General features: G+C 40.9%; 1 protein-coding gene across 21 annotated transcripts in view; it reads left to right on the top strand.

Moving 5' to 3' along the window:
- BBX (BBX high mobility group box domain containing) overlaps window positions 1–19,323 on the top strand; it is a 141,283-nt gene that overhangs the window by 10,546 nt on the left and 111,414 nt on the right. For 3 of the 21 annotated variants that reach the window (XM_056327143.1, XM_056327150.1, XM_056327149.1), the window contains exon 3: window positions 6,619–6,707. The exons of the other annotated variants lie outside the window; for them this stretch is intronic. The gene's annotated coding sequence lies outside the window, so the exon portion shown is untranslated. The remainder of the gene's footprint in view (window positions 1–6,618; window positions 6,708–19,323) is intronic. 21 annotated transcript variants of the gene reach the window in all.

Genomic DNA, 19,323 nt, shown 5'->3' with positions numbered 1-19,323 from the left:
GCAGAGTTCCCATAACTAAGAGGAGGGTGGAAGAGGATAAAGTGTGAGAATGCGGTTTGGTAGGTGTTACCTCTTTTGGCATCTGTGCCGTTTTGTTCAAGTACATTTGCTTCCCAGGTTGGTTATATGGCTAGGCAAAAAAAAAAAAAAAAAAAGGCATTCTGATGTACTGCAGATCAATGGTTGGAGATGATAGAATTGGAAACTAGTAGCATTGTCACCTCCATTTCATTGGTAAGTCTAACTTCAGATGTTCGTTCCTTTTGCAAAAGGTTTCTTTATACCCAGATTTCGTGTTGAATAGTGAGGCTTTCTGCCTGGCTCAGCTCTTATCAGTGAGTGCCCCGTGACACAAACTTGGGAGCTTCAGAGTTTACCTCTTGTTTGAAAATGTCAGTAATTTTTTTTCTGATTTAAGTGAAAATGTCTTTATTTGTATTTCTTCCCTCTAATTTGTTTGAGATACTCTTTCATACATTGTGTTAAACATCAGTCGTCAAGTGCTCATAATATATTTTGAAACAAGTATGCAAAATTGCAGCATGATCCAGCACTGATTACAGAGCTATGGCATACGAATTAATAAGAAAATAAAAATAGCATCATTAATTTCCAGCTGCTTTTGGAGAAGCAGAGGTGTTTATAGGGGGAAATCTGGTGCCTGCAAAATGAAGAATGACAAAAGTGGTAGCAGATATGTTAATGCACGTAACTATTCACAATTTACTTCCTCTGTTCCTCTGTTCTTTTGATTAAAAATGGGTTTCAGTATCAAAAGAGTAAGCTTGAGGCTCCAGTACCGTTCTTTTAAAACTGTTGTACTAAATAAAGAGCACAAGTGTCAGAACGAGAGCAAAGCAAGGAAGTTTTTAACTTTTTTTTTTTTTTTAGAATAGAAAACCTTCAATAAGGGAGGTAAATTATGGATAGCCAAGTGTAATGGTTGGTTGAATGTGTCTGTTTCCTATTAAAATGAGAGCTCATTGCCTCTGCGTATGTGAGGGGAAAATTATCTTCTAAGTGTTCCCCTTGGTAGTAAATCAGTGTTTTCCTTGGCATCTCCTGTATACGCTTGTTTGTGCTTAGGAGTCTCACCTCAGCATTGTGTACCAAAGCAGCAGAAGGTAAATGAAGTCTACAGTGAAAAGTGACCCAGGCAAAATTTTACACTGTGAGGGTCCTCACCACGGTTCGGACAGTCCGTCTCCTTCGGAGGACGCTGTGGATGGGATCTGGGTGCTCAGTCGCAGGTTTTGACATCTCCGCTTAGTTTGCTGTTACCTGGGGCTGGCCCGTTGTTCAGGTGGGAGCTCCAAACGAAGCTTTGAGCCTGCGTGCCTGCAAAGTCTTCCTGGTTTTTAATCAGCAAAGGAAGATCCTGCCCTCCTGAGAGACATGTCTAAAGGAAGCAGATTATTTATTTATATAGTGAAGTGGACTCTAGAGGATGTCCCTGTCGAGCTTTCTGTTTCGCTGCACCATGTGGTGATGGGGCCGAAGTGAGTGAGAGGATGCTGGGAGCACAGGGAGGGAAGCACCTGAGAAAACTGGCCAGATGCTGTGTTTTGTCTAAGAATTGTCCTGCTGGTTTCTGGGCCACGGGTGATGTAGTTCCTGTGTGCGCGGTCTTGCTTTCCTGGATGGACTCACAGGGCTGCATTTGAAGTTTACCGTTATTTTTCACGTAGGAAGGCAGGGCGGGAGAAGTCAGAGCGGGAGGTGAGGCAGTCATCTCAGGCATTCCCGTGCAGTCAGTTGCAGGAGAGAAGGGCACGGCTCAGGTCTTCCAGTGAGGACAGTATGTGTTCTCTTATTCAAGGATCCTAGAGGGGGGAAAAAAATATCTTTGTGAGTGGGGGTTGGTGTTTTGCGGAGTGCTAACAGGCTTTGCAGAGATTGAGCCGGGCTGAAGGGGAGAGTGGGGGCAGGCGCAGTGAGAGCACCTCATATTCCTGGCCCTGATGAGCCCCTCTGCACCTGAGCTTACGTGTGCGCTGCCTTGACATTCCAGTTTGACCTATTGAACTGATTTAAATAATTATTCTGGTCAATAAACACTTGGTTTAAATTGGTGCTTTTAATCTCATTTTGCTTTGGTATTTTTGTATTTGTTTTCTCAGAAGCAATCTCTATTGGTAGATGACCGTTAAAATATGTTGCTAAATATAGCCTTTACACTACATTTGGCACCACTTTTTGTTAGTTCAGAGGATGCAGTGTATGCCTGCACACTTTTCAGTGGTTACATGGCTTGCGTACATTTATTTAGATTGCAATTGTTAAGAAAATTTTGATTTAGGACGTGACAAATTATGCTTTTTTTAATCGTGGCCTTCAGAACTGTCCAATTTATTAAAGCCACACTCATGCATGAACACACACGTATATACAAGTTAATGCAAATAGTTTGCACTTAAAGTGTAAGTAAAGTATTATCCCTAATAAGTTAACTAATTCAGTTGTAACAGAAAGTAAGCTTTTAGAACTAGTAGAATTCAAACTTCTCTGCTTTGCTTTCTCAGATGAGGAGGAAAACAAGTGATCTTGCTTTTTCAATTCCCAGTTAATTTCTCACCTTTACACCAAACTTCACCAAGTTGCTTATGGAGCAAAGACATTTTCTCTGCAAATGCAGTGGAAGTTGCTATTTTCAGGTAACTTAGTTCTAAATGTAATACATGTTCTTGGTCCTTTGAAGACCTGCCTCTTCAGTATTTGAACTTTGTTTACAGTTTTCACATCAAACATTTGCAATTTATTTTAATTTAATATAAATTGAGTTATGTATTATAACAGTGGAATTGAACATTGGTTTGTAATAATTTAAAGGTGAATTACAATTAGGTGTTTTTTTAATTAAAATACATTTAGCACCGATAACATCTGATTGAAATTCGGATATGCTGTCTTTGTTCAGAAAGGATTCATTTGTAATGGTATCTATTTCTGTTAAGCTGAATATATTTTCTCAGACAACTTCAGTACCCATTATCCAAAGTTTCTATTTGTAATAACAGATGCCTTGAGCAGTATCTTCCACCATTAGGGAGTGCAGAGTAGCTCACTAGCTGACACTATGGATGTTTTTTTTTTGGGGTTTTTTTTTTTGGTGGGAGCTAGATCCGACTGTATCTTCTAGGAGATACACATCACACATCAACAGATACCTGTCTGTTTACACGAACGCATAGTTAACATAAAAAAAAAATGTGGAATGATTATTTTAAAATTAATGTTGCAAACTTTCCTCTTGACCACTTGATGTGTAATTGTGACTTTAATGATTGAGGGGGGACTCTGCAACTTCCAGGAATTAATCTAGCACCACTGGGGTCCAGAAACCAAAAAGTAAACCCAAGTTGTTTACTTAGATGCTGAATGTATTAGATGAAGAAAGAGTAAGGGGCGGGGTGGGGGGGTTGGGGGGGGAAGAATCGGTAAATATGTCATGGCAGCTCCGTGGGCTAACATGGGTAAAGAATTCTAACCCCCACCCTACCAAAATATTAATAGCATCTGGGCAGAGTCGGAGAGCTTGATAACAGGTATTGACTCTGCAGCTGCACACAGTGTTTCTGCAGCAGGGGGACTGTGTGGCAGCACCTGTGACCATGATGGAATGCAGAGCTGGACCTCAGGTAGTAGAAGGGTTGTGCTTCAGAAGCGGAGAGTGTGCCTGAGGCTGGTGGCATAGTTATACAAACTACTCATATATTGCAGTTGTGCCCCTGCCCCCCATCCCTGAAGGAGGAGTTACACACTTTGAGAAGTGTTTTTATTGCCTTCTTTTCCCAGTGCAAGCATAGGTTTCATGATCCTGTCCTTGTCCTGGATTTCCATATTCTTTCGTATCAGTGTATAGGGCATTCAAAGTCTCAACAGTTATTGCGGTCTTGTATAACTAAATATAAAAACATAAGATTAGAAAGCTAAATAGAAATTAGAAGAAAACTGAAGCAAAGGTCAAAATGCTATTGTAGGTCACATGTTTAGAACAGTCAATTTTTAAAAAGCAAGAAAAAAGGAAAACCTTCCTTAAAAATTTGAAATGGGAAAATTACTGAGTATTACCGATTCATTTTCTTAAGTAGAGAACAAACCAAAGTAAGATGAATCACTTATCCTGAAAGGGTCATAATTTTCATTTTCACATGCATTTGGTACAAGATCAGTAAGAAAATAAACTAGTTGCATATTTAGGGAACTTTTCTGATGCAAACTGTTTATTGCTGAAGCAGTCATGTTTTATGAAGCTGCCCTGAAACAATTAGCTCTTGTTTAGCCTAAGTGTTTAAGCAGAATGCTTTACTAATGTGGCTGATTTTATAGTTACTGCGTTTCCATAGGATTGAACCATTCTTGTTCTAACTTGCTTCCCTCCCCCCCGCCCCCCCCCCCCCCGCCATGTGAAATGTTGAGGCTTTTTTCCCTTTCAGAAAATAAGTATTTGAGCCAATGTTTTCCCAGGAGAATTGGTATCTTTGAGGGTGTTCTGTCTGAGATGTCTCAGAGAGCGTGTGCTTAGCAGTGTTTTCCTGCCAGGTTACACTAAAATGGGCTACTGGTCAGGCTAAAAAATCTGGATATAAAATTCACTTTGGTCTGAATTTAGGGTTGGTGTGAGCTTGTGCAATTCCACCGAGGCTGCTGAACTGAATTTGGCAGCGTTGGTCACGGGGATTGTGGCAAAACCAGCTAGGAGCAGCGCGTGTTTAAAATATTGCTGTAACTACATCACTAACACTTGATCGGAAGAATGAGACACCCTCACTTCTTTTTGTTTTTTATTTATGGGGGAGGGGTTGGGTTCTGTCTCTGCAATTAAACCTCACCTTTTTCCCCTTGGCTTTGGAGAGTTGGTGGGATGGATCGACTTAGTGAAATAATCCCACCAACAGTCCATATTTAGATGACAGGCCACTCTTTTTCTTGGAACAGTTTTATACTTGGGAACTTCAAGAAAATCGTATCTTCACAACCAGAAGCATTTCTGCTAGTGCTGAACCAAAGTAATGTTGCTGCCAAGCAGTCTGCTTTCATGGCAGCTCTAGCCAAGCATAGGAGGAGTGGAGAGGCAGGTGCGCTATCTTAGCCTGAGCACTCCAAATTTGTATAAGGTAAGGTGCAGGATATTCATCCTTTGCAAGGTGCATGTGTATTATTCACCGTCTGCAAAATAAATTCTGTTAGTTTCCCAGGTACTTCTCCTCTCACACCCTCAAAAGTGACAGGGGCAACTAACTGTAGTGTCATTTGCCCACCCCCTGTCCAAAAAGGGGCTATGTTGTTACCCGGGAGCTGTGCCCCATTAGGTGTAATCACTGTCATGCTGAGTTCAGTAAGAACTTTGCTATTGACTTCAGTGGAAATAAATTCTGACTTGTAAGAAAATGTTCATGAATCTCATTGAGGATTCATTAGGGATCATCTCTATTTCACCAATATAATGATACTGGTGATTGATGTGAATTTTGCTGTTGTACAAATGTGAGTGAAAGTATAAGCATGGATGCAGTAATCTTAGAATAAAGGTACAGTATGCCACTGCAACTTTTTTCAGCTACAGAGACCAAAAAAAAGCAGTAAAATCTCTTTCACAAGGGTGTGCTTGTATTTCTGTAAATTTAGGGGCTTTTCCCATTCAAGGTATGCCGGTAACATTAACTGGTGTAGAACTGAAGCGCACTCACATGAATCACTTGCTAGATGTAGACTCGTGTCCTGGTGCCACAGTACTTGTACTGATTGTGTTCTGATACAGCTGAAATGACTTATTTTCTGAGGTAGACAAGCTCATAGGATAATGCATAAATTATACCCTGGTGGTGCTAGGAGTGATCCTGGAGTGAGTTTGTAGTAAAATGTGTCCCAATCACTGAATGAACTTCTAGAAATAAGACTGCAGTGCTGTATCTGGTACTCAAATATATTTGGAGGGATGGGTGAAAATATGTTCCAACTCTGTACTTACATTTTAGCAAGCAAATGGAAGGTTAGCACTTCCTTCTAGGATTCTGGTAAAGGCTGGAAATTGAGCCGGATGGAACAGAGAAAAAAAAACCCAGCTGGCTGGTGCTGCAGTTTTTACCATTAACTTGCTTCATGATCTCAGGCAGATTGCTTCCTCTTTCGTTCTCTTTCTCCATTTACAAACTTGGGATGGTGATGGCTTCTTCCTTTGTAAAGTGTTGTGCAATCTCTGGTGGAAAAACTTCATACTGAGTAGCAGGGCAGAAAGTTGAGAAGAGTTATCCAGATATAATTATTACTATTTTTTTAATTACTGTGTGTTGACTCATAGAGTAAAATAACAGTTACATTAATTGTGGTGGTACAATACTTGGGGGAAATTCTACACTGAGGCTTAGTTCTGTTTCATGTTGGGGAAGATCTAGAAGGGATGCCTGCTTCTTTGGAGAAATGGGCTTCAGGTTGACTTCTAAAATTTCATCCTACCAGAGTCCCAGAACAATTCATTTTCTAAACGGGTATATAAACAAAGTTTTAGAGTGTGTACTGTAGAACACAGGTGGTGGTGTCATTTGTTACATATTTTGTTAAAACAGCACATTATTAGGGTGTAATAACACTTTGCTCTCCTATTATATACTTTTACAGGGATCAACTAACTACATTTTACAAACATTTCAGAACCAGTGTTAACACCCCCATTTTGCAGTTAGCAGAGTAGACCCAGGGATGTTCAGGTAAGAGCAAATGGTTGGTGGCAGAGCCAAGTACAGAACTCCTGAACTTTCTGCAAGTTTCTACCTCACTGTTAAATTTGTTACACTACTTATCTCTTTGTTGCTACAACATCTGCCCTATATATGTGCACATATTACTTTTCTGTGTTGGTATGTGAAAAAAATGATGGTGAACTGTCATCTATCGATTTGAGGCTTACAGGTTAAATATTTGTGGACTTACTGAATCTGTTGGTCAAGTTCAATTCAGAATTCCTCTTCTGCATTTAAGAGCTTGTGCTGCATGATAGAAATATAAACTTTGTAGGTCAGAGCTTTTGGACCTGGTGTTTTGTTCTTCCAACCCAGGGTCTCTTCTTAATTCAGTGCAGTATGAATATTGCTCTTGTTCTTCTTACTTGTCTGAAAGTGACTTTTGTAAGGATGCATAAGCGTGTTCTGTTTGTTGTCCAAGATGTGTGAAAATGATAGAAACGTGTTTATGCTGGTTCCAGGCATGAGCTAAAATGTCCTACTCCTCAAAAGGGGTTTTTAGGCCAGGCTTGATCTGTACTTATGTATTTCAGAGTGTTCAGTTCAGCTCTCTGTCCTGAGCTGCTGGCTCTAAGGTTCGGCCCAGGTGGTCTGGAAGGAAGTCAGCATTGTGGCAGTGTGGGGTTTTGTGGGGCGCTTTGTAGTTCAGGTCCTAGATTTAAACTTGTGGTTTCATAGTAGGTCAGTAACAAGGAAGCCTAATGACTGTCTTTTAAAGCAGTTTAGACTGAGAATCCATGGATCTTGTGCTTTCTTTTCTTAGGCTAGTACTGTTCAGACCTGTGGACTTCTGTGCCAGCCTGGGGTTTTAAACATGTTCCACTTTCTCAGTTGGTACACAGTCTTGAGCATACCAGAACTCAATTTCATAGAAAATTCTTAATACCTTGTTCACCTTCTGATTTAAAATCCAGCCATCTGTGTGCTATATCGTGAAATAAAATGATAGAAAGCTAAGAAGATAATCGGTAAAAATCTGTAGATACCAAGGGAGTTATCCCCCATCCTTGCTCTACAGTTCCAACCAGCACTGTCAGTTTTTTGGGTTTTTTTTAACTGTTGACCTTTTTTTAAAATCCTGCCAAACTTGCTTCTTTTGGACTGACTTTTTCCTGTGTTGGTCTTATCTTTAAGACAAGGGCCATGTGGGATTTTCATCTGAGGGAGATGGAAAAGAGTTACTAGAATAAAAATATTTGTCTTCAAGGAAAAAAACACCTGAAAACCAATTTCTAAATAAACCAACAAAACAACAAATGGGGACCCAGCCTGTAGATCTTAAAGAACTTGGCCTGAAGAATGCTGGTCCTGCTTGCTTTTTCAGAATTGTGCTTCAGTTGTGGAGAGGACAAAGATCTTTATATACTTGGATTATTTTAGGGCCCAGTCCTGCGTTGTGTCTGTCATAGCAGTCTCCCTGAGCTACTGCAGTGGCAGGATTGAAGCCCTACATGCAGCTAATCTTACAGGGACCTGATCCTCCTCTGAGACATTTTGGCACAGATACTTGGGCACGTGCATGGTTCTGGGTAAGCTGTTGTGGCTTGGCATCGATGAAACAGTTGGTGAAGATGGATCTGATTGTGGATTCTGGTTTATGAAGCAGTGAGGTTCCTCTTGGAAATCTGATAAGACTTGTTACATACAGAAGTTTGTAAATTCTGTAACTGGAGTGATTTTTTTAATGTGTTTCTCAAGAAATGGAGACAGTTACATTCAGAACTTCCCTCTCCTTAAAGTGTAAGGCTAAACAGTTGACAGCAAAAGGACGTCAATGTGGGTATAGATAAAATAAAAACAGAAGGGGTAAGTGGCCCAGTAGTGGGGTGGTCTTGGTTATTTTTTAAATTACGCCTTCCTCCAGTTAATACATGAACAAAGTAATTTATTCTAATGGCTTGGAAAGTTCCCTCAACAAAAGTTTGCAGAAGTCAAATAATGTTTTTGAGGAAAAATAAATGTTCTGAGGAAAAAGTGAAACAAACCTTACTTTGACAGCTAGGGAGTAGTGTTTCAGATGCGAACCAGGCTGAAGCCATGCCATGATGCTTCCTTGACCAGATGCTCCTGACTCCTTGGAGAACTCACAACTTCAAGCACAGCTCATAATGCTGGTCAGTTTTTGCTGCTGGTGTTCAGAATGCTGTGGGCAACAGCAAGAACTGAAAATCATCAGGTACTTTTCAGTCTGCTGCTACTTGGGAGTTCTGTGATTATCAGGTCCAGCTAAGTTGCAGTCACCAAGAAGAGGACTTCTGGTCAGGGTACGAGAAGTCTCTGTGCTGCCGCTGGTTTCAAACCATCCTGAAGAGTAGGTTAGTAGCTCAACTCCCTGGTACTGCAGCTGGACTGCTGTGGGAGTGTAGGCAAGCAGAAAGTTAGCACAGGGACCTTCTGGCTGCATTGGTAATACTGCAGAATGTAGGACTAGTAGAGAAATAAAATGGGAATTAGAGGATATGGCAGGGTATGACTCACATCAAAGTGGAATTTCTTGTAGGGTCCTAGTTTTTTCCTCTCATGCTTTACGGTATTTGTGAGGCCTGCAGTAGGTGTTAGATTTCATCCGTTCTGGTGCTAGAGCATGCTATTTCTTTTTCTCTGTAGCCAGAATCTTACTTTTAGATACATGTCTGCAGTTACAGTGAGACTGACTTAACATCATGGTACACCAGAACAGGGAAAAGGCTGAACCAAACAGCTCGTGACGAGGCCATGCCTATATTCCCAATACCCGGAGTGAGGTGAGAGCATAGTGGTACGTGGGCTGTCCTTGCAAGGTGTTAGCTGTATGTTGGGCAGGGTATGCCCTGCAGTTGTGATTCCCTGATCATCCAGATTGAAGGCTTCTCTTCTAGAGCTCCCTGCCTGTTTGTCTGTCTGGGTTTCCTGTAGTGGAGATGGAAATGGGTAAGAACAACGGTGAGGAACAGTTTAGTATCTTCCAGACAATCAGGATGAAGGCACAACTCAGTCTGGGAGGTCTCCTCAGTATTGGAGCTGAGGTGTGATCAGAAGTTGTCACAGACACCTCTGAACTTTGGCTTCTAAGTTAACTGTATGGCTGCTAGAGGACTACAGGAGTATATAGGAGGAGATAACGCAGGGGAGGAACGGGACAGCTATTGGAGACAACCCCACTTATGAAGTGGCCAGGGAAGCTTGTGAGATTGTAAAACTTCTTATTCAAGAACACAGAATTTCTGTGCCAGCTTGATTCATTGCCTGCCATTTTGTCATTGTTCACTGTTTAGCAAAAATACATTCTGCTTATGGATGAAAGAGGACATTCCTTGTGTTATTTCCTTTGGCTGTGGATCTGTAATTATTGTTCTTGAGTTTATTTATGAGCTACTAAGGCCTTTATTAGAGATGGCTTGCTTGTGAGATCAGGAAGAGCTGTTCCTGTTTTGAGTCTGTTGACAAGTTTTCATTTACCAGAAGGAGGTTCCAAGGAGTTAAGTTTGCTACAGTTGGCATCGAGTACACAGCACGGTAGATCTCCACCAGGTTCAGTGAAGCAGTTCTGGTTGATGGTGGGGAAGAAGTGCTCCCTAGCAGTTCTTGCATTTCTGTGCATCTGTAACAAATCACTTAGCTCGGAGAATAGAAAGGAGCAGGTTCATTGAGGCTGTTGGTACAGTTCATGGAGTCACATCATCTGCACCCTCTGTGCTTTTTCATTTTAGAGATCTGGAGCAGCAGAAATTTTGCTTAAATAAGAGAACCTCATCTAATCTCTCTTCTTTTATTTGCAGCTACTGTTGTCTTTTGCACCTCCACAAAGTAGGTGTGACATGTTACCTGTCTGAGGGGACTAGACAGACATGTAAGACGTGAGAACAGAGATCCATGAATCTTCAGCTGCATGTTACTGTGTTGAAGAAAAAGTTCTTCCGTTGAACTGTGTCATTCTTCTTTGGAGAACTTCACTCATTAAGTGCCATGTATGATGGGGATGAGGAGGAACATAAAATAGAAAGTCAAATTGCAGTTAAAAAGTAATCATGAAGAATGAGATCTTTTGGAAGAACTGGGCACGTGTTATCACCATATTAAAAGTTAAGCACATGTTTAATCCCTTATAAGACTGAAATTATTTGGTTTCAAAATTGCACCTGACTGCAAGGATTGTCAACCTAAATTTGTATTATTTCTACATGGAATCTATTTCAAATATGTGAAATTTACTACTAGTGACAAATATTTGATCACAGTGTTACTTTAAACTTAGATGGATCAGCTTCCAAAATTTAGGATTCTTGACAGGTGCTTAAATACTTAAAACACCCTCCGTAAGATTATTAAATCCAGCAGTTCAACTATGTAAACAAAGCTAGGAATAATGAACCAGAAGAATACTCTGAACAGCATACCCTTTCCATAGACATGTCTCTCTTTATTTTAGCATTCACCATGTTGAAACAGAAGGAAAGTAACTCCTGAATGTTATTTTAACTGGCTAGCTTGCTGCTGAAACAAGCTTTCAGGGAAATCCATGGAGTCCCACAAGGTGGCAGGAGCTAACTGTTCTATGCTGGAGTTGTGATCTGAAGGAAAGTGAAAGTAATAAACTGATTTTGCTAGTTGCACATGTTCAAATCATGAGCAAGTTAGACCAGAATTTCCAAAACCTACCTTGTATAGGTGTTCCTTGGACTTCTGAATAATTCAGGCCAACGAACGAGATTCTATCCTCAAGAGTCGTACTTCAAAAGAGAAATTTCAAGCATTCTTACTTTGTCAACAAAAGGGATCTTTATTTTCACTTTGTGGTGGCAATTTGCTTGTAATGTGCCTCCTTGCTGTGAATGGAGAGCAAGGATGAAGCCACGCGGGGACTTGCTAGCATATGAGGTTCACAGTTTAACGACTTGGCAGCGAGCATCTCTTAACTTGAAAACTCCCCCTGATGTTGCGGGAATGCTTATCGGGAGGTGGGACACAGCAGCTGGGGCTGGGGGGCTGCGGAAGTGAAGGAGCTCTCTGCTGCTGCAGTGAGGCCGTAGGGATGTTTTTCTTTGGAAATGCTGAAGACTCAAAATGGCATTAAAAGTATCCAAGTTTGGGGATTATTGGAAGTAATCAAAACAGCTCATCATAACTAGGGACATGGTATTGGCTAGTATATAGAGCACGAGGCTGAAATTTATTTCTTTCTCTTCCCAACACCCTGATCTTTCTTGAGGCTGTTGAAGCTCTTGTTTCACTTTCTTGCTTTTGTTCCCACTTACCTGCTGATGGTCAGCGCTCTCCTGAAACATCGGGTCATCAGGAGGTAAAGCACTGCAGAAGAGCAAGGGGGATCATCAAGGATGTCTCATCAAAGGCATGATTTGAGACCTGTTGTTACATGTTCATGCTTGCTTAGCCTTGCACTTCGAGTTCGAAGTCTCTCATTTTTGTAAAATCTCTTGGGCCTACCTTAGAAGAAATCTGTGGACTAGGGTTTTAGTTGGCAGAAGTAACAGCAGACAAAACAGTAGTAAGATAAAGTGGTTGGTCCTGATTCGGTGGACCACAAGTGTTGCTTTTGAGACTTGTGAAGCTCTTGATTTGTGTTAAGAGATTTTATTTTAGATCAGTAAATGTCTGTTTTTATTTTTTTGAATGAGAGGATGGATCAGTGTATTAGCCAAGTATCTTCAGGAATTTGGACAACCCTGTTTATGTGAACAGACAATGCAATTCAGTAAGACTTAAGGTGAAATTGTGAATAGGTAGCTTTCTTAACCAGTAGACGGATATTAAGAGTAAAAATAAGTCAACTCTTACATGAAATTTCAGTTTTCCCATCCCATTTAGTGTCAATTGCTTTTTGTTATGCTGTAGAAAAAGAATGTAAGTATTTGTGACGGGGATGTCTGGAATAGCCACGTGAGGTAATTGAGTGAAAATTCTTCAATGCCTACATATGAAATAGCGGTGTTTCGTTTTCTAGCAGCAATAGAAGCAACGTACGAACATTTAAAACCAATTCTGTAGTGACATACAGACCTGTTGCACTAGTGTGCATCATCCAGCAAAATACCTCTGCCTTGTTTTGCTGACAGGGTTGACAGGATGTAGAGATTTGTGTTTTCAGCAGCTGCCATAAAGTAGCAGCATATGCCATTGTCTTGCCAAAATACGGGAACTTCAGAAGTATAAAAAAAAGAAATTGTATACCTTTCAGAAGTATAAAAAAAATTTCTTTTTATACTCCTGTTTGCAGGAATGCGTGAAATTTAGGAAAATCTTTGTTGTTGGGGCTGACCTACATAATATGGGTGGATGCAGTCACATGATACTTACAATTTCAAAGTAAAAATTCTGTGATTTCCAGTGGTTACACTTTTCACTTGCCTTTAATGTGAGAAGAATTTTAGTTCTTACATCAACATCCTAAAGTCATGATTAGGAAAGTAAATAATTAAGCAAGGGCTCAGCATTTGATGAGTACACAGCTGAAATCTGGTTTATGCATGATTTGAGCATGATTTACATGGTTGTGTACCAATAGCATTGGACTGACTGTCAGTATTTAAATGACCATCAGTGTGAATGATTAAGCAGTTGGTGCTTGCTGAAACAAACTTAGCTATATCTGTCATTCTTCTGTTTGAAATTTTCAGTCGTGCGAGTGAGATAGACGCCTTGTGCCCACTGTAACTCAGAAGCAACGGGTCACTTACATTGACTTGAAATACTCAAAAAAACCCCACATACCTCTATGTAATTATGATGAAAGAAATAAGTTTTAAACTTTAAGATGGGAGATCATATATTGCCAAGATACCTGTGTTCAAATGTGTTTTTAAGGTCCACGTGCTTACAGCATACAGGAACTACACTTAATGTGGCTTGCAGAGTTTGCTACCTTGCTACAGTATTTTGAACCACGCAGTGGTAAAGTTTGATTCTTAAGTTTCTTTATGCATAAAAGGTCAGTGATCATGATCATACCAGGGGTAGAAAGAGTAGTGCAAGCAACTTGCTTTAATTTGGCCACAGAGTCAATATAGAAAAAGGCTCCCAAGTGTGTAGTGAAGTGTCTTACTGGGCAGAGTGGTGGCTTTCCAGGGAATGGTGGACAGTGGGTGGTGTTTCTCAGCAATGATAAATAAATGATCATGGGAGATTTCTGCTTTGTGGTGTACTTAAAATTATTACAGTGGACTGGGAGGGCCTAGTAAAGATTACTGAGTAGTTTGGCAGTTGATGGCATTTGCTGTATAACTCCAAATTGATCCCAATATTACTAGAGGAAATAGAGGTGGGAGGTGGTGAAGGGGACTGCAGAGGACATGTGCCTCTCCAATGTAAATTTCTTCCAGGAAACCCAGGGTCTTCCCTTCCTATCTGCCAAACCCTGTCTTAAATGTCTCAACTAATTCTGTTGATTCTAGTTAATTCAGGGACAATTGGAGTTGCCCCATCCACCAGATCCCCTACGGAGGTGCTGAGTGCTTTCTCTTTTCCATGACCTCCCTGGGAACGCAGGGCATCACTGGCTGCTGGTAAATGCCCAACTTAATTAAAGAGTCCAGCCAGACAAATAGGCAAATATATACTGCCTGTTTACTAACAAAAGTAAGTGTTTTCTGCATCCCTCCCAAGTCTGATCTGCAGCTGGATTTGAGGGCTTTTGAGATCTAGAGAGTTGTCTGTGCAGCCTGCAGGTTTGTAAAAGAAAAACAGAAAGATTTTTTTACTACCAACTTTTTAGAAGCACCTTGTTGCAATAGCATTTAAAAATGCAACCTATTAATAAAATCTGGCATAATCTAAAACCTCAAGGGTATGTCTACGTTGTAGACTGCTGTGTTTTGTATTATCTGAGTGTGCTTTCAGTAGGGTAGAACAAGTATCAGAAGTGGTTTGGCAGTGATAGCATGGAGCTCTGTGCACACTAATTTAACTTGCATTGAGTTAAGGGCAAATTAGCTCATGCAGAGCTGGGCTGGCCTGCTGTAGTTGGAGTCCTTGTACTCAATTAGTTGGTTTGAATCAGGTTTCTGTGTGTTAGGAGCGTAGGGCTGCTGAAACCATCTGGAGTCTTTGGGGTCAGTCACTGACAGTTGGTGCTGTATGCCATGAGGGCACGTCTTGGACATTCCTTCAAGATGCAAAATCTGATTAGTCCGCAGTAATAACTCTTCCTACACTAGCAGGTTGCAAATCCTGTTTATGGATTTCTTTTATAGCACTGGATGTTGAAAACAGTACTTTCTCTTGGGAAGTTATTATTCAATTAACTTGGTATTTATTTTGATACTTAAGTTTTGTTGTTGAAAGTGAAAACCAGTTGGGGAAAAGATCTGTTTATTAAAGGGCTAGTTCATGGGTTTTGTAGGAGTGGGGGAGGCAGGGGAGGATGAGTGTATTGCCTTTGGTTCTCAGGGTGGAATTTTTGCCCTGCTCCTTTGCCTTTCCTTAAAGAAGCCGTAATTGAAAACTAGAGTCCTTGGGAATGTATATGGAATAGAGAAGTAAGTCAGCACTGAGGCCAAGTTACCTGTGTTTATCTAAAGTATTTGGTGTGTGACAGTTGATTTAGTATCTATTTAGTATCTATTGCTTAAATAGATCAAACTGGTCTTCTAGTGACTTCAAGCAAGGCAGGTAAGTCCAAATTAAAGGAAACTGCAAATGTGATGACTGACTAGTTAATGCTCCGACTACTGTACCGAGCCTTGTGCTCTTGTACCAGCACAGTCCTTCAAGGCCATTTTTAACATTCTTCCCCATCCTTCCTCCACTCTCTTACAAAAAAAGTAGAATTTGGGGAAAAAAAAAATCAATACAGCGTTTAGTGTGCTGAAGACTTAAATTAAGTGCCCATTGACAGGGAATTATTATGTCTGTGTGGTTTATATACTGCTTTGGGGTACGCAGTGATGCAGTTAAGTTCACAACCCACATCTACACCCAAGTCAGAAGATAAAATTATAGTAGTTGAGTTGCTTTGACAAAAAGTGATTGTTGGAGAAGATGTTGAACTTCTCCAGGTTGGTTGTTACAGCAGCCTCTTGCGTCTAGAGGAGTGCACTTGCCCGTTCTCAGGACTTCCCAGCACCAAAGCTGGCCGTTGCTTGTGCTTTTCTTCCTCCTCCTGGGCTGTACCAGCCAGGGTCCCAGAGAGCAGCAGTGGTGGTTGGCTCGGTGAGAGACACAGGGGTGCAACTAATGACTTGTCTAAAGTTCAACAGCAGCAGCTGGAAGTTTTACTGTCTCCCATGGGCCATTGTACCTTTCTGTGGCAGTTCAAAATGCATTGGTAGCAAAAGTAGCAGTGGGTCAGCCCTGCAGCTGCCGCATTTCAGAGTGAGGTTTTCACGTAAATAGCTGTTACTGTGAACCTTGTGTTACTGGTGAGCCAGTGTTGTTACATCTGGCTTGTTTGTTGCTCTTCTGCATAGACCGAGGACAGTTTTGATCTATAAAGCATTGCATCCTTTGGTAACAGGTGACCTATCCTAAACTTCTTCTTCCTGTCAATTAGAAACAAAACAAACCCCCCAAAAAAGCTGCTCGTATATTACAGAAGGGCCAATATATTAATGCTGTTACTGTGTTTATATTTATACAGGCAGGTAGCTAACATGTAGGTTGGGATCTGTGCCTTGCATTTGTGCTGGAGTGGCAGGAACAGACCCGCCCTCTTCTGTGGTGTCCCACAGATGTGTTTCAGACTTCAATGCAAGAAACCCATATGATTTTCCTTAATGAAGAGGCTTGCTGTATTTATATGTGCATCAATCAGTACTTTGCATAGAGCATTGACTTTTGGTGGCTGAACCTAGAATATTAAAAAAAAAAAAGTTTGGTTTGGGGGGTTTTGGGGGGCTGTTCATGTTTGAAGTAAAATGTGAATTTTGAATGTTGGTAATCTGTTTTGTGTTCTTTTCTAGTGAAGTGTTGCATAATAGAAACTTTTTTTAGCTTTACAGTCCCACACACACACTGGGGAGAAAACCACAGACCAGAGAACAAAAAACATCATTTTTTTAATTATTATTATTGAATGAGAAAAATGACTCATTTAGTTCTGGATAGTATGCTGACAAAACATAGAGAAACTCTTAAGAGAAAACCATGTCATAGCCACTGATTCACACATCTGGCTTTGGCATCAGGTTTTTGGCTAAGAGTGGACAGCGTCACAGGACATTATGGCGAATGTTTTGCTCTGGTGTATGAAACCCTGAGCAACACTTATTACTGAAGATGAAATGATAAGGTGTTTTTTTTTTTTTAAAGTGAGTTTGCAATTAGCCAAGGCTAATTAATGGTTTTGCAGAAGCACCTTGAGTTTAATTTTGTTTGCAATCATTCAGAGGAATTAGTTGTTGGTAAAACAAAAGAACAGCTAAAGGTTGGGTGACATCTCATAAATCCATGGGGAGGGTGGAAAATTTACTTTATTTGCTGGATTTGCATGTTGGGTACTGTATTTACACAGAGCTTTCTTGCTGGCATAACCCACCCCTCTCACATTCCCAGGGAGGAGTCCTCTGTCCTTGCTGATGGCTGCAATGGCCTTGGCTGGGCCCAGCCACCCTCCTAGCAGCCCTGCTTCCCGGGGGTGGCTGTGCCAGGCCCAGCTGCTGCCAGAGCCCCGGTGTGTGCTGGTGTACCCCTGCGGCAGGGAGGGTGGGCTACCGCGACCCCTCTGCCAGCGAGCGAGGCGGGAGGGGAGCCTGCAGAGGTGGGAGAGCAGCTATAGCTTAAACCACTGTAAGCACAGCGAAAGGTCAGTCTGGGTTTGTTCTTAAGTTAAACTGAACGAAAACTATTCACTTTTCCAGAAAGCATGTTTAAGGAGGGAAGTAAAACCTGGATGTGCCAAGAATGGGATGGCAGCCCACCTGTAGGGACCTGACCTCTCTGTGCTCACTCCCTCTCTCGCTTGATGCTGCCACAGAGACTGATCTCCACTCCTACCGGGGCTGGCACAGTTGCCAGCTGTCCACAGATGTGGACAAAACACTTCAAGTCACTTGCCTGTTTTCTATATCTTGCGTACTTTGTTCCCCAGCTTCTTCCAGTGCCTACAGAAATCTTGTCAGGCTTTTGGCCCTTAAATCTAAAAGGAACGAATCGGAGATTACACTCTAAAACAGAGCTAAACTTCAGGATTTTGACAAACATGATAACTGGTGGGACCAAGTTCCAAAAATCTAAGCTCTAGTTCTGGTGCTAAAGTCTTACGTTGCACTTGATTACTATCTTAATAATTAATATTCAGATAAGTGCTGAACTTGGGCTTTCTAATGTGCAAGCTAATACTGTAACTTGAAAAAATCACAAGTGTATCCTGAGTGCAGAACTCAGGCTGCCATAGTGGTTGTCCAGCACTTCATTAAAACAAATGAAATTTGAAAGATTTATTTTTGTATGTGTCAAGTTTTGAATTCAGTACTTGGTGAATGACATGTGAAGCTGGAGGAATTTTATTTTTTTTTTCTGAAGAGAAGGTGACACTGTTGGCCTAAACACTGAAGGATTCTGTAAAAACAATTATGCATACTCTAAAGGAAATCATTTAGATAAATAGTTGTGTGTAGTGGCTGTTTCTAATTGAGCTTGATGTTTTATCACAGTTTTCCATTTAGGAGGGAGGATAGGAACCATAAAACTTGATGCAAATTAGCAGAGTGAAATAGCTTTCTTTGCAACTGCTCTTTGAACCTTCGCATCTCTTTTAAGAATATGCTTACAGAATATTGCAGCAGTACCTCTAGAAAGAAAACTGGGTTGTTAGAAAAACCAGAAACGTGTCTTTCTAATAAATTGTTTCTGATAGAACTAGAAAATAAAGAAGATTATACTAATGCAGTTTTCTTTTTAAAAGTCTGTTTTGCATTTTAATCTCATGGAGAACAGCTCTTGTTGTTCTTAAAGCAAAAATCAGACAAAATCCTCCTAATTTTAATAAATGCTGATATTGGAAATGTGTGTGTGCGGGGGGGGGGTTGTGCTACATGCAATGTATGATCTGCACGTTGTGAGAAGTAACTTCTGCATCTCTAAACTTGCCACTGTCTTGTTCTGGTAATAAAGCTAAAAAGGGGGCAAAGGTGTTAGGATTTTATTCTGCCGCATTGTATGTAGTATCTGAATGCCTTCCACCTATAGCAGAGGAGAGCTGGGATTTAACTTCTCAGGATAACAGTGTGGGGGAGGGCTAAGAAGGGACAGCATGCTGCTTGTGGTAGGATTTTTGGCTTGGGTATTTTATGTGTTATTTATGTATGACATTTGTACCTGAAGTTGTTCTGACACTTGCGATGTGTGGGTGTGTGTAGTAGGTAGCGGGGCAGTGGCTTTCTGGTGGTGGAAATCTGCAGCTGCATGTATGCAGTTAATACTACATAGCTCAGAAGGCTTTTGTGTGTACATGTGCATATATGAAAACATTTGATCCAACCTCTAAGAAGTGCTGAGATCGAGGAATCATTAAAATGATGATTCTGCGATTTCTGAATACACAGATTGTTGATGGTGTTTCCTGGAATGTTTTATGATTGAATTTATCTTTTTCAGTGTTGTATTAACTGTGTGGTATTGCAGAGTTATATAAGCGTTGGATTGGGAGATT

The sequence above is a fragment of the Falco biarmicus genome, chromosome 2 (assembly GCF_023638135.1).
Source record: "Falco biarmicus isolate bFalBia1 chromosome 2, bFalBia1.pri, whole genome shotgun sequence".
Taxonomy (NCBI): Eukaryota; Metazoa; Chordata; class Aves; order Falconiformes; family Falconidae; genus Falco; species Falco biarmicus.
This window is presented reverse-complemented; position numbering and strand designations above follow the sequence as displayed.